The sequence below is a fragment of the Bos indicus genome, chromosome 10 (genome assembly GCF_029378745.1).
Source record: "Bos indicus isolate NIAB-ARS_2022 breed Sahiwal x Tharparkar chromosome 10, NIAB-ARS_B.indTharparkar_mat_pri_1.0, whole genome shotgun sequence".
Classification (NCBI taxonomy): Eukaryota; Metazoa; Chordata; class Mammalia; order Artiodactyla; family Bovidae; genus Bos; species Bos indicus.
Window position 1 is genome coordinate 26,465,901 of NC_091769.1, and position 27,872 is coordinate 26,493,772.

Below are 27,872 nucleotides of genomic sequence, written 5' to 3' on the forward strand. Positions count from 1 at the left end.
CCAAAATTCTTGCTGGAAAATTCCAGGGATGGAGGAGCTGGGTAGGCTACAGTCCATAGGGTCACAAAGAGGTGGACACGACTCAGTGACTTCACTTTCACTTTCAGTGGTTAAAACTCAGCACTTCCACTCCAGTGGGCACTGGTTCAATCCCTGATCAGGAATCTAGGATCCCACCTGTGCCTGGCATGTCCAAAACTAAATGAATACTTACATTGTCATCTGATGTGTAAAAATCCTTTAAACTAAATAAATTCACATTGACATTACATGAAAATATAGTAGATATCAATGCAGCAAATCTTTAAACATTTTTGAAAAATCATACAAAAAGGGCTAAACAGGGCATGAGCAAGTATAAATTTGCAGAAAGCTACAATCGAGAGAGAATTCTGTCATCTGAGACCTAGTTTGACTCCATTTTTGCAACATAAGATGTTAAAATTACTCTATATTTGTGCTCTGAAGGTTGATTTTTAATTATTGAGACACTATCACTTAGGATCTCTCTACTGTGTGCATTTCTGGAAGCTCCAGACACTCAAGCCATCACAGTGACCCTAAGGGGAAGAAATGTCTTGAATTCACCAAAAGGTGTGCATTTCAGTGAACCCATTGATCCTCTAATGGCCCATAAGGATCACACTGTTCTCCAGGTTTTCTCATACTGACCCCATTCTCAGTTTGGTCATAGATCTGAAGGTCTGAAGCATAGTTATTGCCTCTGCTGCTGCTGCTAAGTCGCTTCAGTCGTGTCCGACTCTGTGCGACCCCATAGACGGCAGCCCACCAGGCTCCCGCGTCCCTGGGGTTCTCCAGGCAAGAATACTGGAGTGGGTTGCCATTTCCTTCTCCAAAGCATGAATGTGAAAAGTGAAAGTGAAGTCGCTCAGTCAAGTCCGACTTTTAGCAACCCAAGGACTGCAGCCTACCAGGCTCCTCTGTCCATGGATTTTCCAGGCAAGAGTACCGGAGTGGGGTGCCATTGCCTTCTCCAATTATTGCCTCTATGTGATAGTAAAAAGTATAAATTTAAAGTTGCTTAAGGTGAGATTTTTCTTCCAAATTTAATAGAGAAATACTCTGGGGTTTACTCACAAAGGTAAGTCTAATTGTAAGGACTAAGTGTTTAGACTCTCTCTTGTGTTTAACTATCCAAACTGAGGAGTTGACATTACCCGATGCTGATAAAGGGTAGGAGTTCGCTGATACGAGAATGTGGCATTCTGAGAAATTGGCACTTAATATTGGATAACATGCTCAAACCAGCTTTTAAAGATACATTTCCTCAATGACGCTTCCTCAGAATTATTTTAATTTTGAGAAATTGACAGCTTTCAAGATCACTATAAGAAATTAACCCTTCAGAAAGAGCAGTTGAATAAGGTTATGTTTAGGGCTTCCCCTCCCTCACCATGTAATCTTTATTTCAAACATTATTTGGGACCGCGTTGCAGATATCTTCTGTGTTTTGATTTTTTCCCTGCTTTTTTCAAATGGACATTTGCTACTTTTGTATTTGGTGTCCATTGCTTTGTTTGCCTTGTAGGGGAACAGCCTTTCTGTCAGCAACTGCGATTCTACTCGGGTTTTAACTTGGGGTTTTGCCTTTTCTTCTTAGAGGCGGACCTGAGCTTCAGGTGGACCAATCAGGGCGTTCACGTTCATGGATTTATGCACGTGACAGAAATGAGGCCAATCAGAAAAGATATTTGTTATGTTGGATAACTGTCTCTGCTAGTCTGTGGAGAGGCCCTGCCTGTGCATGGAGCTAGCATAGAAAGCAGAGTGGAATGAGAGAGAAAACAAAGCGTGAAGGATTGGATTTCTTCATCCTACTGTGTGTCTCAGACATCTGTTTCTGTGAGTCAGTACAGGTCCTCCTGGCACTCCTGTCACTGGTTTTTTTTTTTCCTCTCTTAATATATATATTTTATTGAAGCATAGTTGACTTAAAATGTTTCAGGTGCACAGCAAGACGACTCAGTTATACATATACACATATATTATTTTTAAAATTATTTTCTACTGTAAGTTATTCCAAGATATTGACTATAGTTCCCTGTGCTATACAGTAAACCTTGTTGGTCATTGCATATCTATTTTTTAAATTAGAAATCTGGCCTTGTGTTCATAGTAAGTCAAACAAGTGGAATCAAAATGTCATAAAATTTTTAGTTAGGCAAAAATTTATAAGTTTTCTAAAGTATATATTGTACGTATTATTTATATATATGTATACAAAAGCTTTTCTACTAGTCTTCATAAAGGCTTGAGAAAGAACATTTAAAAAAAGAGTTATGATTTGAGAGAATAGCACTGAAACATGTATATTATCATATGTGAAACAGATTGCCAGTCCAGGTTCGATGCATGAGACAGGGTGCTCAGGGCTGGTGCACTGGGACGACCCAGAGGGATGGGATGGGGAGGGAGGTGGGAGGGAGGGTTCAGGATGGGGACACATGTACACCCATGGCGGATTCATATCAATATATGGCAAAAATCACTACAATATTGTAAAGTAATTAACCTCCAATTGAAATAAATAAATTACAAAAAAAAAAAAAAAGAAAGAAAGAGACATGTGTACCCCAATGTTCATCACAGCACTGTTTACAATAGTCAGGACATTGAAGCAACCTAGATGTCCATCAGCAGATGAATGGATAAGAAAGCTGTGGTACATATACAGAATGGAATATTACTCAGCTATAAAAAGAATGCATTTGAATCAGCTCTAATGAGGTGGATGAAACTGGAGCATATTATACAGAATGAAGTAAGTCAGAAATAAAAACACCAATATAGTATTTTAATGCATATATATGGAATTTAGAAAGATGGTAATGATGACCTTATATACGAGACAGCAAAAGAGACACAGATGTAAAGAATAGACTTTTGGACTCCGTAGGAGAAAGCGAGGGTAGGATGATTTGAGAGAATAGCATTGAAACATGTATATTGCCATATGTGAAATAGATCACTAGTCCAGGTTCGATGCATGAGACAGGGTGCTCAGGGCTGGTGCACTGGGATGACCCAGAAGGATGGGATGGGGAGGGAGGTGGGAGAGGGGTTCAGGATGGGGGACGCATGAACACCCCTGGCTGATTCATGTGAATGTATGGCAAAAATCACCACAATGTTGTAAAGTAATTAGCCTCCAATTAAAATAAATTAATTTTTTAAAAAGTTGGAGAAATTATAAAACATCAACTAAATGAAATGGGAGCACTGAATATGAAATAGAAAAAGTGAAATAAATTAGATAAAAGTAAAAGATCATCATATAGTCCAGTTGTCTTTAAACATGACTGCTCATTAGACACTTATCTGGAGCTCTGGAGAAAAAAAAGTAACACCTGGGCATTTGTATTTTTCAAAAAACTTCAAGATAATTCTGATATGCATCTGGATTTTAAAAAGTGATTACAGGTTTTTCTGTTAAATTGTAGTTTTGGTGATACAGAGTTCTATTATTTTTCTGTTGATCAATTATGATACAATGGTATTGAGTAGTAGTTACATAATCACAATAGGAAAAAATGTTTATCAGTTTTCACGATCTATATCCAGACAAAAATAAAAAGTAATAACAATTGCAAGCTATGATGGGAACGTAATTAACCTAACAATATAAAATAATTACATACAATTTGGGGGGTCAAACAGAATGATGTGCTAAGTGGAAGTGCGTACATGCACATATTTTCATCCTCCCATCTGGTCTATGTCTTTTGGTTGTTGCATTTAATCCATTTACATTTAGGGTAATTATTGATATCCCAGGGACGGCGGAGCCTGGTGGGCTGCCGTCTATGGGGTCGCACAGAGTCAGACACGACTGAAGCAACTTAGCATGATCCTATTACAGTTTTCTTAATTGTTTTGGGTTTATCTTGTGTAGGTTTTTTCCTTCTCTGTGTATCCTGCCTAGAGAAGTTCCTTTAGCATTTGTTGTAAAGCTGGTTTGGTGGTGCTGGATTCTCTTAACTTTTGCTTGTCTGGAAAGCTTTTGATTTCTCCAGCAAATCTGAGCAAGAGTCTTACTCAGTAGTATTCTTGGTTGCACGTTCTTCCCTTTCATCATTTAAAATATATCCTGCCATTCCCTTCTGGCTGGTAGAGTTTCTGTTGAGAAATCAGCTAATAGGAGTTTCCTTGTATGCTGTTTTTTGTTTTCCCCTTGTTGCTTTTAATATTTTATCTTTGTTTTTAATTTTTGTCAGTTTGATTACTACGCATCTCAGTGTGTTCCTCCTTGGGTTTATCCTGCCTGGGATTCTCTATGCTTCCTGGACTTGGTTGACTAGTTCCTTTCCCATGTTAAGGAAGTTTTTAGCTATTATCTCTTCGAATATTTTCTCAGGTCTTTTCTCTTGTCTCCTTCTGGGACCCCTATAATGTGAACGTTTGGTGTGTTTAATGTCCCAGAGGTCTCTTAGGTTATCTCGTTTCTTTTCATTCTTTTTTTCTATATTCTGTTCTGTGGCAGTGATTTCCACCATTCTGTCCTCCAGGTCATTTATCTGTTCTTCTGCCTCAGCTATTCTGCTATTGATTCCTTCTAGTGTATTATTCATCTTTATTTGCTTGTTCTTTAGTTCTTGTAAGTCTTTGATAAACATTTCTTGAATCTTTTCCACTGTTTTCCCAACTGTGTCCCAGTTATATCTGGGACATAACTTTCTTCTTTTCATCATGGTTAATTTTCTGTAATGTGGTTTTCATTTTAGTTGCTGTGGGACTGTGCTTTTTGCTTCTTCTGTCTGCCCTCTGATGGAGGAGGCTAAGCAGCCTGTATAAGCTTCCTGATGGGAGGGACTGGTAATGGGAAAAACTGGGTCTTGCTCTTGTGGGCAGGGCCTTGCTCAGTAAAGCTTTATCCAATTATCTACTAATGGGTGGGGTATCACTCCCTCCCTGGTAGTTGTTTGGCCTGAGGCTCTGTGGTAGGGTTAATGGCGACCTCCAAAAGGGTTTATACCAAGGGGGACCTTCCTGGCCTGCTGCTGCCAGGGCCCCTGTCCCCGTGTTGAGCCCCTGTCATCCCACACCTCCCCAGGAGGCCCTCCAACATCAGCAGGTAGTTTTGGTTCTACCCTCCTGTGGAGTTACTGCTCCTTTCCTCTGGGTCTTGGTGCTCCTAAGATTTATTTTGTGCCCTCCAAGACTGGCATCTCTGTTTCCCCCAGTTCTGTGGAAGTCATGTAATCAAATCCTGCTGACCTTGAAGGCCAGATTCCCTGGGGATCCCCAGTCTCTTTGTCAGATCCCCAGTCTCTTTGTCGGATCCCCAAACTGGGAAGCCCGACATGGGGCTCAGAACCTTCACAACAGAACTTTGGTATTATTGTTTCCCAGTTTGTGGATCAGTCACCTGGCTGTTATGGGATTTGATTTTATCATATTGCACCCCTCCTACCATCTGGCTGCAGCTTCTTCTTCGTCTTTGGACCTGGGGTATCTTTTTTTGGTGTTCCAGCATCCTCCTGTCAATGACTGTCCAACAGCTAGTTGCAATTTTGGTGCTCTCACAGGAGGAGATGAGCGCATGTCCTACTCCACCATCTTGAACAGCCACACTCCTGCCACTTGTAACCAGACATTCCCAGTGCTATATTATGAATATTCTGCATCAGTAAAATTTTATTGATTAAAATATTTGTATATTCTGGTAAGTAATCCATTCTAAGAATATATGATTCAATGAATATTGAACACTGATTATCTCAAATATTAGCTCTTATAGTTATGATTGTAGTGGCATTTTTGTCATGTCCATGAACATATCCAAGGTAATATAAACTTTCCCTAAATTCACTGACATTTATGTTTTCAAAGTTGAACTTTTTGTTCCTATGCAATAAAACTTGCTGTCCACATTGCTATCTAAATTATGATACTTAGAATTCTAGCTATTAAAATGGGGGGAAAGTAACAGATTAAAAAAAATTTTATTACACTTGTCAAAGTTTTCACTGTCACCAGAATATAGGATTTTCCCCCCTTATCACCCTGTCACCAGCAATGAGGTTGAAAGTATAATAATTACCAGTTTGAAAGATGCAAATTTAGTTTTTCTCTTCTGTGTTTGGGGCTATATAATTATTATATGATGACTGTCTATTAATGCCTCATATTAAATTCTATTTACAAATCCTGTTTTTCTTCTTAAAGTGATTTACATTGAAAACACCACTGAATAATCCCTAGGAGATATATATTTATGTACCTAAGGAAATTTTGACTCATTTCAATTTTTAAAAATATTTTGGATAAAGAGTCCTGATCTGGGACTCAGTATCCACATTTTAGGAGGAGACACTCTAGATAGACAGCCTCTCTCAGGCCCTTCCCAGTCTATAAACCTAAGCTTCTTTAACACTCCCAAGCAAGTTTAAAAGCAAAGAGGAAAAGTGAGACCTAACCAGCTGTTTGTACACCCATGTTCAAAGCAGCATAATTCACATCAGCCAAAAGGTGAAAGGAATTCATCTCAATCTCTATCCAGAAACATTTACTGAAAAAGCCTAACACTTTTGCCACTTTAGGAGGATGTTTTCTTCATAATAAGTACACTTTTATGTAGAGTAAGAAATCGATTCTCAAACTTTAGTGGGTTGAGTATCACCTCATGAATTTGTTTAAAGTGCAAATTTCTGGGTCCATTCACAGAGATCCTGATTAATCAGGTAGGATGAAAAACCATTGAGTATATATTACACAGGAAGTAAAGTGATTTTGCAGTGTGAGGTTACCAGAAGAAAACTTAAGAAACATTACATGAGTGTACGTCACACTGTCTATTCTGTGCTCTCTGTCTCTATCTTTGTCTTCATCCTTGTCTGTCTGTCTGTGTCTTTCTCTGACCATTGATAGTTAATCTCTATTCCTACCTTCAGCCCTAATCTGCCACTAATTTACTTTCTGCTGTGTCCCTGTACTAAGTTTTTGAATAAGAAGAGGAATGAATGTGGATTGCTTCATTACATATTAACATTCTTTATTAATGATAATAAGTAAAAGTTGATAATGATAGTAAGATAATAAGTTATAGTTGGCACATGAATAGCAAACATAGTCTCAAAATACAATATATTCAGAAAAAAAGAATTATTAAACACATAGGTAACTTTTAGAGATGAGACAATAAACATTATTCCCTGAAGAATTGGTGCTGAGATTACATAGAAACCATGTGAAAAAAAACCCACCTCCCATTATACTTCAAAATAAATTCCAGATGGATGAAAGGTTTAAATTTTTAAAAATCCATAAAGAAATAAGGTAGAGTGAGTGAAAATGCATATACGTGGGGGTGAGCAAAGATTTTAAGAAGCCTGAAACCACAGCATGAATTCATAAACAAAGGATAAAGAGCTTAGAGGATATACAAAATGAAGTGCTATCCTGGCCCTGGTGCTAGAGGAGCCTCAACTCTGCTGCCCATGCTCACCCTGTCCTGCTCTCTCCAGCCCAAGATGGCACAGAGACTCCAGGGTCTCCTTTCTGGGAATGTGTGCAGAAGTCCCTGTTTTGTCCCAATGGGATCACTGTGCTGAAGGGACATCTTAAGGAGGCTGATGAGAGAGGGAAAGCAGGGGTGTGAGGAACGGCTTCTGAACGTGCTCACACACAGAGCGCCCTCTCCCACATCAACACTTAGGATCAGTTGTTTCTTGGCCCATTCTCTGATTTCCCATCTTCAGATTTCCTCTTCTCTCCACTTTGTGATGTGTGTCCCCAAATCGACCTGATTGTAGCACCACTTGTCTATTCACATGTCTACAAACTGGATCCACCCTGGAGTCAAATATTAATATCCATCTCCACCTTGGTCAGGGTTTCTGGGTTATCAATATGAGAAAATCACTCAGGTTGTCCCAGTGAAGGACTTCTCTTCTAGCAAGAGAACAGTGGAGTTAAAAAAACAAAACAAAACATTAAACTGTCCTGCAGCAGCACAGCCAGGCTTTGTGGAAAGTGGATCTGTTTTTTTTCTTAACAGCTCTCTGCTGCTAAGTCACTTCAGTCGTGTCTGACTCTGTGTGACTCCATAGACAGCTCTCTAGTGGCTCAGAAATTATTTTAGTACTTGTCACTTTGGTGGTCTGTCTGTTTCTGGCAGTCTCTTATAGGATTACAAAGACAGCCTAGGGAAGGAGGTACACTCTAGCATCAGGTAAGGAAACTAGACGGAAAGAAGCCGTAGAACAGCACTGAAGAACAGAAATGTGGAAATCAGGCTGACTTGTCACAAGGGCTTGAACCAAGATTCTGCCAGACCTACATGTACACACTGCTATATTTTAAATGGGTAACCAATAAAGACCTGTTGTATAGCACGTGGAACTCTGTTCAATGTTATGTGCCAGCCTGGATGGGAGGGGTGTTTGGGGAAGAACGGTGGTGGTGGTGTTGGTTTAGTTGCTAAGTTGTTTCCGACTCTTGCAACCCCATGGACTGGGGCCTGCCAGGCTCCTCTGCCTATGGGATTCTCCAGGCAAGAATACTGGAGTGGGTTGCCATTTCCTTCTCCAGGGGATCTTCCCAACCCAAGAATCAAACCTGAGTCTCCTGCTTTGCAGGCAAATTCTGAGCAAATTTTACCGACTGAGCTATGAGGGAAGCCCTCTGTGTATATATGGCTAAGTTCATTTGCTTTTTACCTGAAACTATCACTGCATTGTTAATTGGCTATACCCCAATACAAAATGTTTTTGGTGTTAAAAAAATAAAAATTAAAAAGCAAAACAAAAAACAAACAAAAGATTCTGCCAGACCTAAAGTAAGATTTCAGACAACAACACTTCACAAAGAGATCCTAAATACAATCAAAACAAAAACAATATTAAAAAGAATGTCTTTATCATAAGCTTGCTTGGCTGATGATGACCAGGAGGAGGAGGATGTAGAGTGCTTAACTTAGTGCTTGGCACATAATTGCCCGTGATCTTAGCCATTGTTATTTATGATTTTTATTTTTACTTAATGGCAACCTCAAAAATATACTTATCTCAGCTGTTCAACCTTGCTTTTCTGTTTTCCTACTCCAAGCTCTGACACTCTTAGGGGAGGTGAATATTCTCAGTATCAGGATCTCTCCAGCCCAGTCCTTAACACATCCACTCTCTGAAGTATTGATGATACAAATGAAACCGTTTACCTCAGACTGGGACTTGAACTCATGTTCTGGGACTCAAACCCAGCCAAAACCCAGTTTGGGGCTTGAACCCACGTGGCTGGGACTCAAACCTAGCCAAAAACCACGGTACCTGGTTTCAGGGCCTAAAGAAGTTCAGATTCTTGATGTCTCATCCCAGAAAGAATTCAGTGAGAGACAAAGTGATAGGTAAGAAATGGATTTATGCACTATCACGATTCAGAGAGAAGCATACTCCACAGACAGAATGTGGGCCATCACAGAGGGCAAGTGAGGCTGTGAAATGTGGCATGATTAGTTTTTATAGGCTGGGTAATTTCATATGCTAATGAGTAGGAGGATTATTCCAACTGTTTTGGGGAAGGGGTGGAGATTTCCAGGATTCTGGCCACCAGCCCACTCCTTGGTCTTTTGACAGTGCTTTGAAACTGTCCTGGCACCTCTGGGTGTGTCATTTCACTTGTTGATTGAAGATCAAGGTCTAGTCTTGTCTGCCATCTTGGTCCCATTTGATTCTAATTGGTTTATGTTGTGTCCTTGGGCTATGTCATTCTTTCAAAAGTTGTGCCCTGCCCCTTTCCCTCCTGTTACAAAAGGACTCAATGAGGCAAGGAGGCCATGGGCAAAGATAGGTCAAGAAGCTGGCCCCTAGTGTACCGAAAGTACTTGCCTTTCCCTGGGAAGAAAGCCTCTTAGGAGAGTTAATGCTTAACAGTCAGATTTGAAATAGAAATAAAAAATGATCAATAGACCCAGGAGTCCTCTATGAATGATGACACTTTCCACTATAGTAAACTGCATCCTGATGTTTAGCACTTGGGTCTGTTTTCTGGGCCACAGGTCACTACTGCCCAGGCTCCCTTAAGGAATGCTTTTCTTAAAATCCTTAACATAATTAGCAGAAAACATTATAATGACATGTCTCAGAAGTAGGTGCCAAACTAATATTTCCATTTCATTTTAAAGCCGTAGAATTCTTGAAAAATATGAGGCATCTACCCAGTTTCCCATATTTGTGTGACAAATATACTTCCTCATGTATATGACAAATATTGGGTAAATATTAGTGCTCCTCCAGTGGGGTGAATAGACATGGAGACGCACACATAGGAAGGAAAGTTGTGACTGTGAAGTCTCTGATGATGAGGGTACCATGATGGCAGATAGGCACACAGGATGGGAAGAATTTAGAGACAGAAAAACCTGAGAAGGAAACATGAAGTCTACTTTAAAGAAAAGATTGGAAAAAGACTCACAAGGTCAGTAATGCACCTGAGTGGAAGAGTTCTTCTCAGTGGGGAGAGGAGGCAGAGGAGACTGTAACATGGGCCCACATTTCCAGGCAATGAGGTGATGGTAATGGTATTTACACCAATCCACACATATTTCGTGCTCACATGACATGATGGAGCTTGCTTCATCCCTTGTGAAGGGCACTGGTGTTTAGAAATGAGCAAGAGGAGAAAGTCAGAAGATGAAGAATGGTCCTCAGAAAAGCAGGATGTTAGTGAGGGGAAGTGGTGGGGTGGTCATGTGCAGCTCTTTCCAGGGCAAGTTCTAAACTCCAGGAAGAGAACTTCAGAGAACTTCTTTACTTCAGAAGGAGAGAGCACATGAGCCTCCTCTCTGCCTCTTGCCCCACTGCCCTCTTGACCTCTTGTCTGCATTTACCCTACTCTCCTGGCCTTCATCTCTCTCTTGGTCTCTTCCTCAATTCTTCTTTGTTACCTTCTCTCTCTGTTTCTCTTCACCGTGGTCTCTCTCCATCCCTTTCTCCTTTTCTCTCCTTCTTCCTTCACTTTTCCCTCTTACCCACAGTCTTCTAGACTAAGTATAGGTCCTCTAAGGTCACTTTGGAGTAAGTATTTTCCTGGTATTGAAATAGACTGAGATGTCAGTTTTAAAACTGTCCAAAGTCTTAGAGCTCAGAACAGCAGTAGGTGGTAGAATGGGCCATGCACAGGAACAGAAGGCACAGCCTCACAGTGAACATAACTCCTTCTCTCTTGTATTCCTTTCAGGGGAATATGGGGACTCTGATCAACATGCTGCCCCTGTTTCTGCTCTTCCTGCTCCTGAAGCCACTGCAATTCGAGCTGATAATTGATGGTTCTCTAACAGATAAAGAATTTGAAGAGCATTTAGATGGTACAAGTCCTACCAGAGCACCTACCAAGGAATTATTCAAAGCCCATGTCATTATTGATCGTAAAAGACCATTACATGATCCAACATACTGTAGTGATGAAATGAAGATAAAAAATATTCACCGTAGGCTTTATTGTGTTAAGGAACATTTCTTTCTTCAAGCATCGTACGAGGACATTGAAAAGATCTGTCATAACACGTTTATGTCCTGTGGCGAAGAAGTTGGGACTTGTTACTCGAGCCAGAAAAACATAAAAGCAGTGCATTGTGTTTTAACAAGTGGGATCAAGATGCCAGATTGTGAATACTCTTCTTCTTATGAGAAGGGATGGGTCTTTATCACTTGTCGATGGCAAAATGATATCAGAGAAATTATCCCTGAATCTGTGGTTGGTATGTTGACATCCACCAGGAAAGTACCTTCCCCCTACCGTTCTTAAAGTATATTCTGAAAGATGTTAGAGCTAGAAGATAGAAGCTTATCCTTACTGATCCTTACAAGCAAATTTGAGAATGGAAATTTTGATCTCATTTGCTTTAATCATCCACCACCTGCCCTTTTCCTCCTTACATCAGACAAAAGAAAGGTGGGCAGGGCTGAGATATAGTGCTCTGAGATGTGATTTCAAACAAGTCCTACAGTTCAGCACGTTTTGAATGTGTTGTGAGGGTGAAAGCCTGAAGGGAAAGGATGACCAGCAGCAGCCGTTAGGAAACGGTTGCCGAGGTGCGCTCCACAGTTGTATTCATGGAATGTCTGGTTCACTAGAAGTAATAAAGCGCAGCACTGTAGCTAGGTGTCTCTGGTGTGTTTATGTGGGGTTTCTGGGTTTGGACTGATCTTCCTTGTGACACAATTTGAATCAAAAGAGTTGGAAGGACTTCCATGGTGGTCCAGAGCCTACGACTCCAGGCTCCCAGTACAGGGGGCTAGGGTTCCATTCCTCCTTATGGAATGAGCTCCTAAATGCCAAAACTAAGAGTTTACATGCTGCAAATATAAACATAAAAATGCCCCAACGAAAAATTCAGCATGCCACAGAGATCGAAGATCCTGCGAGCTGCAACTAAAACCTAGTGAAGCCAAATAAATAAGTAAATTATTATTTTTTAAAAAAGAAGAAGCATTGGGACTGCCCTGAGACATTACGAACTTCATCTTCCTAGTGCTGTATTTATAGAACTTCCAGTTGTTTTCTTCTTTCCATGCAACACCATACTCATGGGATCTTGAAGATATGGACATAACAGGAGCCATCTTAGCATCCCCTGGTGGTTAAGCTGGTAAAGAATCTGCCTGCAATGTGGGAGACCTGGGTTCAATCCCTGGTTTGGGAAGATCCCCTGGAGAAGGGGATGGCTACCCACTCCAGTATTCTGGCCTGGAGAATTCCACGGACTGTATAGTCCATGTGGTCACAAAGAGTTGGACACGACTGAGTGACTTTCACTTGCCTATCTTAGCATCAACATCTAAATATTCAGAATAGCAAACTCCTCAAAGTACTTTTCAATTGTCCAATGCTACTTCTATGGATTTCCACATTTTTGGCTTTTTTTCTTTTCTTTCTTTTTTTTTTTTTTTTAAGTTAGTTATTGGATTATAGTTGATTTACAATGTTATGTTAGATTCAGGTGTACAGAAAAATGAATCTTGTATACTTATACATAATATCCACTTCTTTTAAGATTCTTTCCCCATAAAGGTCATTACAGAGTATTGAGTAGAGTTCCCTGTGTTATACAGTAGGGCCTTATTAGTTATCTATTTTTTATGGTAATGCGTATATATCAATCCCAATTTTCCAATTTATCCCTCCCACATTTTTTTTTTTTAGCTTAGTTATCACTGTTCACAAAACAATTCCAAACTTTCTGGCATCGTCACTTTCATTCACCATTTCTTTTCCTCACCTTCCTGTAGCTGTAGCTTCATCTGAGAAAATTCCACTTCCAAAAGTCTGGAGATCCAGTGTGAGAGAAGAATTCTATCTGTCCAGTTTTGGTAACAATTTCTATCTCTCTTTGTAAAATTCCTTGTTGTTTGATGATTATTCCCCGTAACTTACTGAAAATGGGATAAGGAGGATTGAAGAGGGGAATGGGAGCGGGAGTGCCTGTCACTATTGCACACTGCATTTCAATCCAATCCATGCGTGTCTTCCATCCCCTTCCTTGTCTTCAGACTCAGAGCTAGGTCCTCACTTATCAATAAGGCCCTGGGCCCAGGGCTGACAGAACCCATTCAGTGACTAAGAAAATCAAGCCTTTAGATACCATTCTTCACATGGAAACTCCTGGCTTTTTATTGTAATATCTGAGTGAATGAGGTTTCCATCAAACTTTTGAGAATCACCATGACTGCCTCTAAAAGCCAACCATCTAGACATCAGCTGAAGAAGTTCTCCACATAGACTAGCATGGGTATGTGCTCTGGACCATCTCATCTGGGCCATGTTCATCTCGAGTATATTGGAGTTCTACAACATACAATAAATATATTTATGAGAGTATGGTTTAGTATAGTAATTAAGGCCTGGAATCATCATAATGTATTCATATCCCTTTTTCTCCAGATAAATGATCATATCCATACATATTCTATAATTAGAGCCATGGAACTAGAACAATGATTATTTATACAAATTGTTCCTCTTACCTAATATTGCATAAGAAATCAAGTCACTACCCAGTGACTTCCCTAAAATAAGTCAAAACAGTAATTTCTAGCTTTATGCATATTAAGATTGCAAAAGATTATTGTCCTCTGCCCATTAGTACTCTCTCTTTAATAAAACCAAACTAATAAGGTGAGCATTATCAATTTCTAAATTCCCACTGCAATTTATTCTTTATGTAGGTGTCCCTTGAGATAATGCACATTCATTTTACTTAACTATGGTAAAAATTATTTATCCTTTTGTGCTGGCTTATTTCCCTTAGAGTAATGTCTTCAAGTTTCACCCATACCGTAGCATATGTTAGAATTTCCTTGCTTTTGAAGGCTGAATAATATGCCATTAAAGGAGATCCAACCAGTCCATTCTGAAGGAGATCAGCCCTGGGGTTTCTTTGGAAGGAATGATGCTAAAGCTGAAACTCCAGTACTTTGACCACCTCATGCGAAGAGTTGACTCATTGGACAAGACTCTGATGCTGGGAGGGATTGGGGGCAAGAGGAGAAGGGGACGACAGAGGATGAGATGGCTGGATGGCATCACTGACTCGATGGACGTGAGTCTGGGTGAACTCCGGGAGTTGGTGATGGACAGGGAGGCCTGGCGTGCTGCGATTCATGGGGTCGCAAAGAGTCGGACACGACTGAGCGACTGAACTGAAAGGTACATACCACATACTGTTTATTCTTCCATTCACTGGTGAACACGTCCACCATTTGTGAATAGTGCTGCTTTGAACATAGATGTGCAAATATCTGTTCTAGTTCTTGGTGTCAGTTTTTCTGTGTACATACCAGGAAGTGAAATTTTTAATTTATTAGCTGCTTGAAATGTGAGAATCAAGCAACACTATTTTCAATATTCAGATCAATTATAACAGGGTTAGAAACTGTGATGATGCCAATCAGGGCAACACACACACAGAAAGAAACTGAACTTCCTGTTTTACTAGGACAAATTCTGATAATTTGAGTTTTCTAATTATGTAAAAGAGCTGGAAGACACCTAAAATAAGAACTGAGGGAAGTTTTTTGCTGCACCCTTGAGAGCTGGAATTTTGATGCAGACACTTGAATTTAGGAAAAAGAAAAATTTCACACTTTTCTTGCACCTGAGTTTGAAAAGCATTTTCACATTGCACATATTTTTAAATTTATTTTTATAAGAAGTTGCTGGTTTTTGAAAAATTTGTGGTGTCTTTTGCTATTAGGAATTATTATTATGTGATTTGTTTTAGGTAAGGTTTTCTTTGTAGTCGTGTATATGAGCATGCAGTTCAGTCTCTGTGTGTAAGCAAGTCTTTCAATCATTTACTTTATGTCTGTGCTCCTCTTCTGGGTAATAAAGACATTCCTGGAAGTTTTCTGGTAGTCAAGTGGTTACGATTTCATGTTTTCACTGCTGTGTACCAAACTCAATCCCTGGTTGGGAAACTGAGATCCTGACTGGACATGGCCGAAGAAAGAATCTCTGAGCTTGAGCATACCTCAGTAGAAGCATTTAAAACTGAAAAGCAAAAAGAACAAAGACTGAAAGAGGAACAATAGTTACCAGGGACTTGGGGAAAAGGGAAGATGTGAAGTTATTGCTTAATCAGTACAGAGCTTCAGTATGGGATGATCAAAAAGATTTGAGAAATGGATAGTGGTGACAGTTATACAATAATGTGAATGTCCTCAATGCCACCAAACTGTATAGTTACAGACTCTTAAAATGTTGAGTTTTATTATGTATATTTTACCACAATAAAAATAATGGGAAAAATTTAATATAAAAGACAAGGCAAGGACTTCCCTGGTGGTCCAGTGGTTAAAAATCTGCCTGCCAATGCAGGGCACAAAGATTCGATCTCTGGCTGGAGTCAGAAAACAAAGATCACAGCATCCGGTCCCATCACTTCACCGCCAATAGATGGGGAAATAATGGAAACAGTGACAGATTTTATTTTCTTGGGCTCCAAAATCACTGCAGATGGTGACTGCAGCCATGAAATTAAAAGATGGTTACTCCTTGGAAGAAAAGCTATGACCAACCTAGACAGTATATTAAAAAGCAGAGACACTACTTTGCCAACAAAGGTCTGTCTAGTCAAAGCTATGGTTTTTCCAGTAGTCATGTATGGATGTGAGAACTGGACTATAAAGAAAGCTGAGCACTGAAGAATTGATGCCTTTGAACTGTGGTGTTGGAGAAGACTCTTGAGAGTCCCTTGGACTGCAAGGAGATCAAACAGTCAATCCTGAAGGAAATCAGTCCTGAATGTTCATTGGATGGACTGATGCTGAAGCTGAAACTCCAATACTTTGACCACATGATGCAAAGAACTGACTCATTGGGAAAGATCCTGATGCTGGGAAAGATTGAAGGCAAGAGAAGGAGACAACAGAGGACGAGATGGATGGATGGCATCACCGACTCAATGGACATGAGTTTGAGCAAGCTCTGGGAGTTGTTGATAGACAGGGAAGCCTGGCATGCTATAGTCCATGGGGTTGCAGAGTCGGACACGACTGAGTAACTGAACTGAACTGAACTGGGCTTCCCTGGTGACTCAGACGGTAAAGAATCTGCCTGAAATGCAGGAGAACAAGGTTTGATCCCTAAGTGGGGAAGATCCCCTGGAGAAGGAAATGGCAACCCACTCCAGTATTCTTGCCTGGAGAATTCCATGGGCAGAGGAGCCTGACAGGCTACAATTCATAGGGTCACAAAAAGTCGGAGACGACTGAGCAACTAACACTTTCACTTTTTCCATCGGGAACTAAGATCCTACATGCTACGGAGCAACTAAGCCCACATGCCACAACTACCAAGCTGCCGCTCTAGAGCCCATGAGCCGCCCAGTGCCCTAGAGTCTGTACTACACATCAAGAGAAGCTAATGCAGTGAGACATCTGCACACAGCAACTAGAACAGTTTGCTTGCTACAACTAGAGAGAGCCCGCAGGTAGCAACGAAGACACAGCGCAGCCAAAAATAAATAAACATTTAAAAATACATGTATATTAAAAAAGAAAAAGGAAGGGATCTTTTTTTTTTTTTTTAAAGGAAGATATATCCTCTGTCTCACCATGGTGTAATGGGTTAAAGCAAAACTCCTGGTATGAATCTAGCCTCTCTTGGCACTCTAGGACTGTTAGGTAGCCAGTCAGATGAGTAGGTCCCACCCCATCCTGGACAGTTTGTCTTTCTCTCTCCCACCTGGACACTGGTGCTTGGAACATACCTAGAGATCCTCCCTGTTGTGGTCAAGGACCACAGCAAGATTTCCAGCCACATCAGGACTAAGCAAGATAAAACCACCAGCACAAGTTGGTGCAAGTGGACCAAGACTTAAAAGATGATTCAAGGTAATCTGAGATTCATTATGTCATATCTGTAGTAAATTAGCATTGTGGTTTTTGCCCCCCATCCAACCCCCTTGGGTTTCGCTTGAGTGCTTATGGGTGAGGACCTGCACAGGAGGAGAAAATTATATAACCTAAAGCTGTCAAAAAATTTGACAATGCAGGACACAAGGAGGAACCACCACTCTAAAAAACTCAACCCTACCCTATTGCAAGCGTGCTTCTGGTTTCCAAACAATCTGCTCTCATCCTTTCTTCAGAGTGTGCTTTTCCCTCTGCTTAATAAAACTTTTGCTACTTAAAACTGCTGTATACCTCTAGACTGAATTCTTTTCCTTTGAGAAGGGCAAAAACTGAGGAGATGCCCGTTTTGCCAGTGACAGGACTACATTCAGATCAGCCCTCATAATTCTGTATCTCTGAGCCTTTGGCAGCTTTCCTGGTGGTATCTTCCCACCCTTGGTGATCAATGGAAAGAAGAGTTAGGATCCCCTCTTCCCGTGCACTGCCTACACTGTACTAGGCAAGAACCTTTAAGTGACTACCAATGGTCCCAGTTAATGCCTCCACTCCCTGTATACTTCCTGAAGCTAGAATAGCAGTGAACATCTCAGAGTAAATGTCAAAACATCAGACACATATTGCTGATTGTTCTACAGAAATAATTACATTGATTTATATGTTATCGATAGTATATAAGCCTCTTTTTTCAAGAATGCCTTCAAAACTGGTTTTGTTTTTTGTTTGTATCAATCTCTGTTAATTTGACAAGTGACACATTGTGCCTCCTTCATTGATTTTATCTACACACATAGGATTTTTGACCCGATGACTACAGCTCTTTCAGCCAACCCTAAATGGCTTCACTTCAAAGTGATTGTAGGGCCTTGATCCCCTAAAGTTAGGTCTTTCTCTTTCAATTCTGTGAGGAAGGGGGAACAGGACACATATTTCAGAAATTTAACAATAGGACGTAGAAGGGTTTGACCCAGTTCTGAACATCCACATCTTCCAGCCTCTACGAACTACTTTCCATGATAATTTCACAGTTGTTTCTATTTTCTCCTATGGTGTTATGAGTTCCTAATCTTCCCAAGATAGATTAGAAAATGGGGTCCTCCTGATAGCTGCTAATCTCAGTACACTTAGGCACACTGTAGTTTCAAAATGATCTTTATTTTCTCCCCCATGAAATTTTACATCATTCTAACTCTCTGAATTTCAGAAGAATACAGGAAAGTTAGCACCTCATTCCTGGTGGCTCCAAAACTTCACAGACCTGGCTCAGAGATTGCAATCTGGTTGAAAAGAAGAACTAGAGGATTTGAATTAAAGTTGAATTTGCATAGTATGAAAGAATTCTCAATGAATTTATAGTCAGCATACATCAAAGTTTATTTTACTTTTTAAAAAGTAAAACCACACACTTTTAGGACCTCCATCCAAACAGTTTTGGCACTGTTGGAAGAAAGCACATCTTGATATAGAAGCTAAATGTCATGGAGACATGGGAAGCCATGACACTGATCCAGCTCCCACAAATGTCTTCATGGGTAAAAGATACTATCAAAAAGACTAAAGTTGGAAGAAAAAGACATCACCTGGTACGTGTGACCTACTGGTCTGGGAGCATCTTGACACCTCCTTTGGAGAATCCTAGATGTGACAGTTATTGATAGGGACAGAGTGAACGAATGAAGTAAGTGATTAAATAGTTAATTCAACGAGGAGATTATAAGTAGGGAAAATATGGGAGACCCCTGTAAGTTAATGATTACTCAAGAAAGCAGGTTTGCTTAATCACAAAACCAAGCAGTCTTGCTTAGCAACAAAACCATGCGACAGAAGCACAAGACCTGCCCCCAAACAATAAAACAAAGGTGGCATGAGAACTCAGGAAGTTACTGATCCATAGGACATGCTCTCTGAGCACATAGAAAACAATAGTTTGTGGACCTAGCTTGACCATGTAGGGACAAGAAAACTCCCCTGCTCAACCTGGAGGAGGAGCTGATGATGGAAGCGTGACGTCTACTCCAGAAAGAAAAAGAAGTTCGTCTCCTTCGCTTCCACTTTTCCTTTGATTATAAAACTGTAGCCTAGTAAGTTTTCAGGGCGTGGCATTTCTTGCTTACCACTTGTAAGCCTCACAAGTGTTCTGTTCTAACAAATCACTTCCTATTGCTCTCACTGAATTATTCTCTGTGCTGAGACATAAAGGAGCTCTTCAGAGCCCCCAAAATGACACCAAATGGTTTCTGTATGACATGGGAGAGATTTTTAAGAGCATCTGGAGGGTACATAGTAGGGTAGACACGATATTGTCCCTCAATATCTGTAATGCCTTTCTTCCCCTGGGAGTTGTAAAAGGAACCTCAAATTTTACCTGAGCACATAGCCACCCAAAATAAAAGATATTTCCTGTTTTACTTGCAAGTAAAATTGTGTGTGTGTGTGTGTGTGTGTTAGTCGCTCAGTCGTGTCCATGTACTGTAGCCCGTCAGGCTACTCCATCCGTGGGATTCTCCAGGCAAGAATACTGGAGTGGGTGGCCATTCCCTTCTTCAGGGTATCTACCTGACCCAGGGATCAAAACCAGGTTTCTTGCATTGCAAGCAGATTGTTTACCATCCGAGCCACCAGGTAAGCCCGCAAGTAAAACTGGCCATGTGAATGATTTCTAGACAATGAGACTTCTATAGAAAATAAGAGAAATGAGTGAAACTTTGGGGACCCAGCCTTAAAGGTGTGAAATGGAATATCTCCTGCCATCAGCTATTTCTGGCCTCCAAGTGTGAATTTCTGAGCCCAGAGGGTCCCCAAGAAGAAAAATGCTGGCCGGTGGCAGCCATCAGCCACTCCCTAGAGTTAAAAAAGGATGCTGCCTCCAGATAGCTGAGATGCATATGAAAGGAATGACTTCAACAATCCCAGACTCTCGCATCTTCCCATACATAGATGAGAGCTAAATTCCTTAACTTGAGTTATCTGGTTTTCCTTAATTAACAATAATCTTTGATGTTCAGACTATCTGCCCCCTTTTGTTGCAAGCTTCTATATATCCTGACTCCTTCCCCTGCCTCCTCAGAGCAGTTTCTCAGGGCTACCTGTGATGCTGCTTCCTGGACTTGATGTCCTAAAAATTCCCTCTGAGTAAAACAACTCTCTAGTTGTAGGTGCTGACTACTTTTTTAGTTGATAAAATGAAGAAGAAAGCCCCTATTTTCCGTTTTCTTTTTTCTAATGGCTGGAATATGGAAATGATGGGTGAAGCCAGAGAAGCCATCCTGAACCCTGACATACGCTGGATTTGGCAGAGCAAAAAATTAGAAAGAACCTTCATAGCTAATACCAGGGAGCACCATAAGAGCTGAATTGACTATCCCTGGACTTTAGAAGAGCTTCTCTGGTGGCTCAGATGGTAAAGAATCTGCCTGCAATGCAGGAGACCTGGGTTCAATCCCTGAGTTGGAAAGATCCCCAGAGAAGGGCATGGCAACCCACTCAGTGTTCTTGCCTGGAGAATCTCATAGACAGAGGAGCTTGGTGGTTTATAGTCCATGGGGTTGCAAAGGAAAAGAAATATAAGAAATAAACACCTATCCTGTTTTAGCCACTGATGTATGAAGTTTCTTTCACTGCCTAACCAATTCTACTTAGTACATTCAGGAATTGGGACGGTGTTGCTGGTCAAAATTTTGGCTTTCTCTGCTCACTAAAGCTGAATAAAAAAATACAGAGGCAGTCTGGAATAAACAGAAAGGTGGCTTTAGTCCTCAGCTGTCAGAGCAGGGGAACACAGTAGGCTCATGGCTCAAGAACTGTGCCCTCCCCCACTTCCATAAGGAATCTAGGGGCTTATATAAGATGAAGGCTTGTAGTTAGGGTCGGTGATTAGGAACAAAGGTGTCAGGATCTTGTTTTCTCCCTCTCGCAATATTTCAAGTACAGTCATATGTTGGTGTCAGATAGCCTCTGGCAGTCTGGTTGCCCAGTTTTGGCCCATTGTCTTTTGTGTGTTGTATTCCAACTTTCTTTCTGTAATGTAAAAGGAGAAAAACTACAAGGGGTGGTCTGCAAAGAGAGTGCTGTAAAGGTGAGCACCAGATGCAAGATGTAATTAGCATAGAACCAAAGGATAATAGGTGTGAAACATAGCTCATGCAGAGTTAGGGGGCAGAAAAGTGAATTCAGTAACAGACTACAGATTAGGAACAGTTAAAGTAAAAACTGGGGTCCCAGGTGGCTCAGTGGTAAAGAATCTGCCTGCCAATGCAGGAGACACAGGAGATGCAGGTTCAATCCCTGGGTCAGGAAGATCCCCTGAAAAAGGAAACGGCAATCTACTCTTGTATTCTTGCCTGGGAAATCCCATGGACAGAGGAGCCTGAGAGGCTGTACCATCCATGGAGTCACAAGGAGTCAGACACGACCGAGTACACACACATGATGATGGCTATGAACATCAATCACCCAATGTATGGCAAATTATAGATTACTAAAGTAAAAACTAGGACCTGTTCACTGTTCTATCTTTTTTGTTCTCAGGAAAGGGAAAGAAAAACTCACTTTTCTTTTTCCCTTTTCATTGCACAGAGTGGGGATAAAAATCATGTGATACACAGGTGGTTACTATTAAATGATTCCATCCATAACCTCAAACTGATGAGGCCTAAGGAGATAGAGGTAGACCAAGCCTAGGCCTCATGCGAGTTTTAAGAATTACATATAAATATATAACAGAGGTGCAGAGTAGACACTATGGTAGAGAAATAGAGAAGCTCATCTTCTAACTACTTTTCACTCCCTGACCTTCACTTCAAAGGCTCTGGCATGGAAAAGCAACAAAAGAAAATTCAAACGGAAGGATCAGTAGATACAGTTCTTACGTTGGGAATTACAATTTTGGGTGCATTACTGACCTGTTTATGAGCTTGGAGGACCACAGAAACTATTTGCATTTCATTAGCCTCACATGACTCATCTTAATTTTAAGACTATTACAGGCAGAAGTTAGGCTCTTTGGCAAACTTTTAGCTCTCTTAAGCCCCAGCCATGACCCAGACTGAGATTCCCAGTGCACTTCATCCTTTATATCCATCTCATAATTTATAACCACAGGTTACAAGGAAGCTTTGTGGGATACTCAAAATACAGTCAACTATGGACTGAATTTCTACAGTCCTTAGGGTCACAAGGAGTAGGACATGACTGAGCAACTGAGCATTCAAGCACATGAAATGACAAAAAAAATTCAAGTTAAATTTAAAAGCCTATGGAATAACTATGTATTTTCATTTTTTAATGTATTAACCAATTTAATGAAGATAATGGCAACCTCCTTCAAAAGGTCCCATGCAGTACCACACTCAGTGCCCCAACCCTGTAGCAGGCCACCGCCAACCCGCGCTTCTGCCAGAGACTCCTGGACACTCACAGGCAAGTCTGGGTCAGTCTCTTGTGGAGTCACTGCCTCTTTCTCCCGGGTTCTGGTGCACCCAAGGTTTTGTTTGTGCCCTCCAAAAGTCTGTTTCCCCAGTCCTGTGTAAATTCTATAATCAAATCCCACTGCCTTCCAAAGTTAAATTCCCTGGGAGTTCTCAGTCCCTTTGCCAGATCCACAGGTTGGGAAATCTGTTGTGGGTCTTGGAACTATGTTAACAGTCTGAGAATTTATTTGGTATGATTGTTCTGCGGTTTTGTGGGTTGTCTGTTTGGCGGCCCTATGCTGGGGTTAATGGTGACCTCCTCCGAGAGGGCTTATGTCACACTCAGGACGGCTGCAGCTAGAGCCCTTGCCCCTGCGGCAGGCCACTGCTGACCTGTAATCTGCAGGAGACACTCAAACATTCAAAGGCAGGTCTGGCTCAGACTCTGTGGAGTCTCCTGGTGCACACAAGGTTTTGTTTGAGCCCCCCGAGCACTGGCGGGTATGGGTTTTGATTTTAAACGCGATTTCACCCCTCCTACCATCTTGCTGGGGTTTCTCCTTTGCCCTTGGATGTAGGGTATCTTTTTTTGGTGGGATCCAACATTCTCCTATTGATGGTTGTTCAGCAGCAAGTTATAATTTTGGAGTTCTCACAGAAGATGAGCGCACACCCTTCTACTCCTCCATGTTGAAGGGGTTCTTTATCTGCTTCTGACAAGTGTGATCATCTATTTCTATGCGTGTTATGATTTCTGTTCCTAGAAGAAAGCAGATATCCACACACTTGAGATATACACCTGCAATGCAGGGGACACAGGTTCGATCCCTATAGGTTGGGAACATCCCCTTTCTCTTGAGCTCCAAATCATTCCTCCAGTGCCTCCATTCTGATGGTTGTTTTGAACCTTTTGTATAAGTCTTTCTCTGACTCTTCCCAGGGATTATCTATGTGGAAACTTCTAAAAGAGATGGGAATACCAGACCACCTGACCTGCCTCCTGAGAAATCTGTATGCAGGTCAAGAAGCAACAGTTAGAACTGGACATAGAACAACAGACTGGTTCCAAATAGGAAAAGGAGTATGTCAAGGCTGTATATTGTCACCCTGCTTATTTAATTTATTATGCAGAGTACCTCATGAGAAATGCCAGCCTGGATGAAGCACAAGCTGGAATCAAGATTGCCGGGAGAAATATCAATAACCTCAGATATGCAGATGACACCTCTCTTGTGGCAGAAAGTGAAGAAGAACTCAAGAGCCTCTTGATGAAAATGAAAGAGGAGAGTGAAAAAGTTGGCTTAAAACTCAACATTCAGAAAACTAAGATCCATCTGGTCCCATCACTTCATGGCAAATAGATGGGGAAACAATGGAAATAGTGACAGACTTTATTTTTCTGGGCTCCAAAATCACTGCAGATGGTGACTGCCGCCATGAAATTAAAAGACACTTACTCCTTGGAAGAAAAGCTATGACCAACCTAAACAGCATATTAAAAAGCAGAGACATTGCTTTACCAACAAGGGTCCACCTAGGTCAAAGCTATGGTTTTGGAAAAACCAAGTAGTCATGTACGGATGTGAGAGTTGAACTATAAAGAAAGCTGAGTGCTGAAGAATTGATGCTTTTGAACTGTGGTGTTGGAGAAGACTCTTGAGAGTCCCTTAGACTGTAAGAAGATCCAACCAGTTCATCCTAAAGGAAATCAGTCCTGAATATTCATTGGAAGGACTGATGCTGAAGCTGAAACTCCAATACTTTGGCCACCTGATGTGAAGAATTGACTCATTGGAAAAGACCCTGATGCTGGGAAAGATTGAACACAGGAAGAGAAGGGGACAAGAAAGGATGAGATGGTTGGATGGCATCACCAACTCGATAGACATGAGTTTGAGCAAACTTCGGGAGTTGGTGATGGACAGGGAAGCCCGGCATGCTGTAGTCCATGGGTCACAAAGAGTTGAACATGACTGAGCAAGTGAACTGACTGACCGAACCAATTAAGTTCTCAGATGTAAAACCAAAATAAACTTAATAGGTGCTCTGGAAAAACTGCTTTGAGGGCAGCGAAACAGATCAACCCTTCTAGCTTCTGTTCCTCAATAACCTGATACCATTAGCACACCCTAGGGTGCTGCTCCGGGCTTTCTGTTTTTACTGAGGACCAGGAAAGGAGAATAATGACTCCAGTTCTTACTGGGAGATCTTGAGAAAGCCCTGGGGCACAGCTGGCACATGATCAAAGGACAGAGTTGACAGGTTAAAAAAAAAAATACAGAACATTCTGTGTGTATTCTATGCACACCTTATTTTCACTCATTATTCAAAACACTTAGAGCTCAACTTGAGGTAGGATATAGATGGGGCCCAGGCTAGGCAGTTACAGCTGACCTCCTGTTTACATTTTGAGGGGCAAGAAAAAGACTGGCTTCAGACCAGACACTTATAACTAGCCTCCTGTTTGCATTTGCTCCGGTTAGATATGTACAATCAGTCTCCTGTTTGCTCTCCGAAATGGAGGTAACAACTGAAACAGGGTAAAAAGCCAGGCTCTGTCTCTGCAGGTATGGAAACCTTAAGATAACAGTTGTGGCAGGAACAGGGAGGGACCAAACCTTGTTTGGGTAAAGGATTAGAAGTTCATATATTTCTCACTCTCTGGGCAAGGGAGATATTTCACACATGCAGAAGGACTCCTTGGGGGTCAAAAGGGGACACCACCACATAATATGTGATGCTAGTACCTGACCCCATAGGCCTCTGGGCTGGAATCCGTCTTGAACAAAAAGTTCTGTGTGCATGTCAGGAGGGCCCTAGGGTAGATCAGGTGTGGAAAAAGAAACTAGATAATTGGCTAAAGGTAAGCAAAGACCCCAAAGAACTATCCTAAAGAAATGACTTGACCCATTTCTTTACTGCACTCCTCTTCACTAGCGGGGCGGGGTGGCGCGTCCACACCCTTTCTCTCCGAATGTTCATCTCTGCCTTGCTTCTATCTTAACAAACTGTGTCTCTGTATGTTCTCCCACTTGTTGTTGTGCTGTCTTTAATAATAAACTCTGTACCTGCATTTACAGTTTTTGCTTCCGTAAGAAATGTATTTTTCGCTGGGGGCAAAAATCCAGTGAAAAACAGCTTCTGCTTCTAACCCTTGCTAGTCTGCTGGCAGGGATTACTGGTTTTTATCCAAGCTACTCAGGTTCAACTCCTAAGCAGGGAATCAAGATCTCGCTTCACACCACTGCCCACTGCTGCCTCTCCAAGATCAAGCTGTTCTCCTTAAGTAGGAATGGGTACTTACAAAAACCATGAAGCAGCCTATCTAAGCTTCAGTATACTTACTTCAATATACTTCAAGCCTGTAAGTACAAAATAAGGTTACACTTACACACTAAAAAATTTTTTTAAAGATTTCAGATGCTTATGTCCCCAAATAGGAATATTGTTGCTGTTGTTCATCCCTCAGTGGTGTCCGACTCTGTGACCCCATGGACTGTAGCACGCCAGGCTTCCCTGTCCTTCACCATCTCCCAGAGCTTCCTCAAACTTGTGTCCATTCATTGAGTTGGTGGTGCCATCCAACCATCTCTTCCTCTGTCATCCCCTTCTTCTCCTGCCTTAAATCTTTCCCAGCATGAGGGTCTTTTCCAATGAGTCAGTTCTTCGCATCAGGTGGCCAAAGTACTGGAGCTTCACCTGCAGCATCAGTCCTTCCAGTGAATATTCAGGGCTGATTTCCTTTAGGAATGAATATTTAATCTCCTTGCAGTCCAAGGGACTCTCAAGAGTCTTCTCCAACACTACAGTTCAAAAGCATCAGTTCTTCAGTGCTGAGCCTTCTTTATGGTCCAGCTCTTACATCCATATGTGACTACTGGAAAAACAGAGATTTAGTGTTCCTTTGGAAGCTATGGGGGAAGCTGTGGGGCTTCCTTCATAACTCAGTCCGTAAAGAATATCCCTGTAATGCAGGAGACCTGGGTTCGATTCCTGGGTCAGGAAGATCCCCTGGAGGAGGGCATGGCAACCCACTCCAGTATTCTTGCCTGGAGAATCCCATGGGCAGAGGAGCCTGGCAGGCCACAGTCCACAGTGTCGCAAAGAGGTGGACACGACTAAAGCACTGAGCACGAACATGCAATGTTTGTTCAGTGGGTGGCTTCTGAAGCCCCTGATGGTGCTGACTTCATACATTCTCAGAGTTCTTTCAGATCCTTCTCTCTGTGCTCTCTGGAGGGGTCACGTGTGCTGACTGTTGTGTCTGGGGATGTCACAGGCCTGTCTTCACACCTGTAACGCTGCTTCCAACATTGCCCCAGCTTCAGGGGAAAGAGTACTGCTTCCTCTCTATCTACAGGTCTGTCTTTCCCTTAACTGTTCAGAGCAGAACCATGGCTAGATAGAAATATATTTAAAATTAACTTTTAAGAAAATAGAAATGTTTAAAAACATAAACAATAATAAAATATTCAGGTATGAATATCCTTGTGTAAACACTCTTTTTGCTTTTGGGGATATTTTCAGAGGGTAGAGTCCTATAAGTAAACTTCGTGGCTTACATGAGCATTTGATTTGTTGTTGTCACTAAGATGTACATCTATGTTTTGTGCATTTTTCTTTGTGTTATACTTCAACTTTAATATGTTCTTTTTTTTTTTTTTTTCTGGATCAAAGTGAAATTGCATTTAAAACTTAATGTGAAGCTTCCCAGGTGCCTCAGTGGTAAAGAATCTGAGACCCTGATCCAGAAAGATCCCACAAGCTGTGGAGCCCCTGAGCCACAGCTGTTGAGCCTGCTCTCTAAAGCCCAGGCGCTGCAGCTACTGAGCCCATGTGATGCAACTGCTGAAGCCTGTGCGCCCTAGAGCCTGTGCTCCGCAACAAGAGAAGCCACCGCAATGAGAAGCCTGCACACCACAACTAGAGAGAAGCCCCCCTCACCGCAACTAGAGAAATCATGCAGCAATGAGGACCCAGCACAGCCAAAAGGAAATAAATAAATATATATATTTATATAATAAATATATAAATATATATTTATATTTATATATAATATAATATAAATATATATATTTATATATAAATAAATAAATAT

At 41.3% G+C, this 27,872-nt stretch overlaps 1 long non-coding RNA gene across 2 annotated transcripts; it reads left to right on the top strand.

Annotated features, from left to right (window-relative positions):
• The first annotated feature begins 894 nt into the window (after positions 1-894).
• LOC139185224 (uncharacterized) lies at positions 895-27,765 on the top strand. Of its 2 annotated transcripts, none has more exons than XR_011568782.1 (3): positions 895-1,863; positions 11,194-26,138; positions 27,452-27,765. It is a non-coding gene; the product is annotated as an uncharacterized lncRNA (long non-coding RNA). The 2 variants fall into 2 exon arrangements; XR_011568781.1 differs by having other exon boundaries at positions 900-1,863; positions 11,194-25,341.
• Positions 27,766-27,872: the final 107 nt, after the last annotated feature.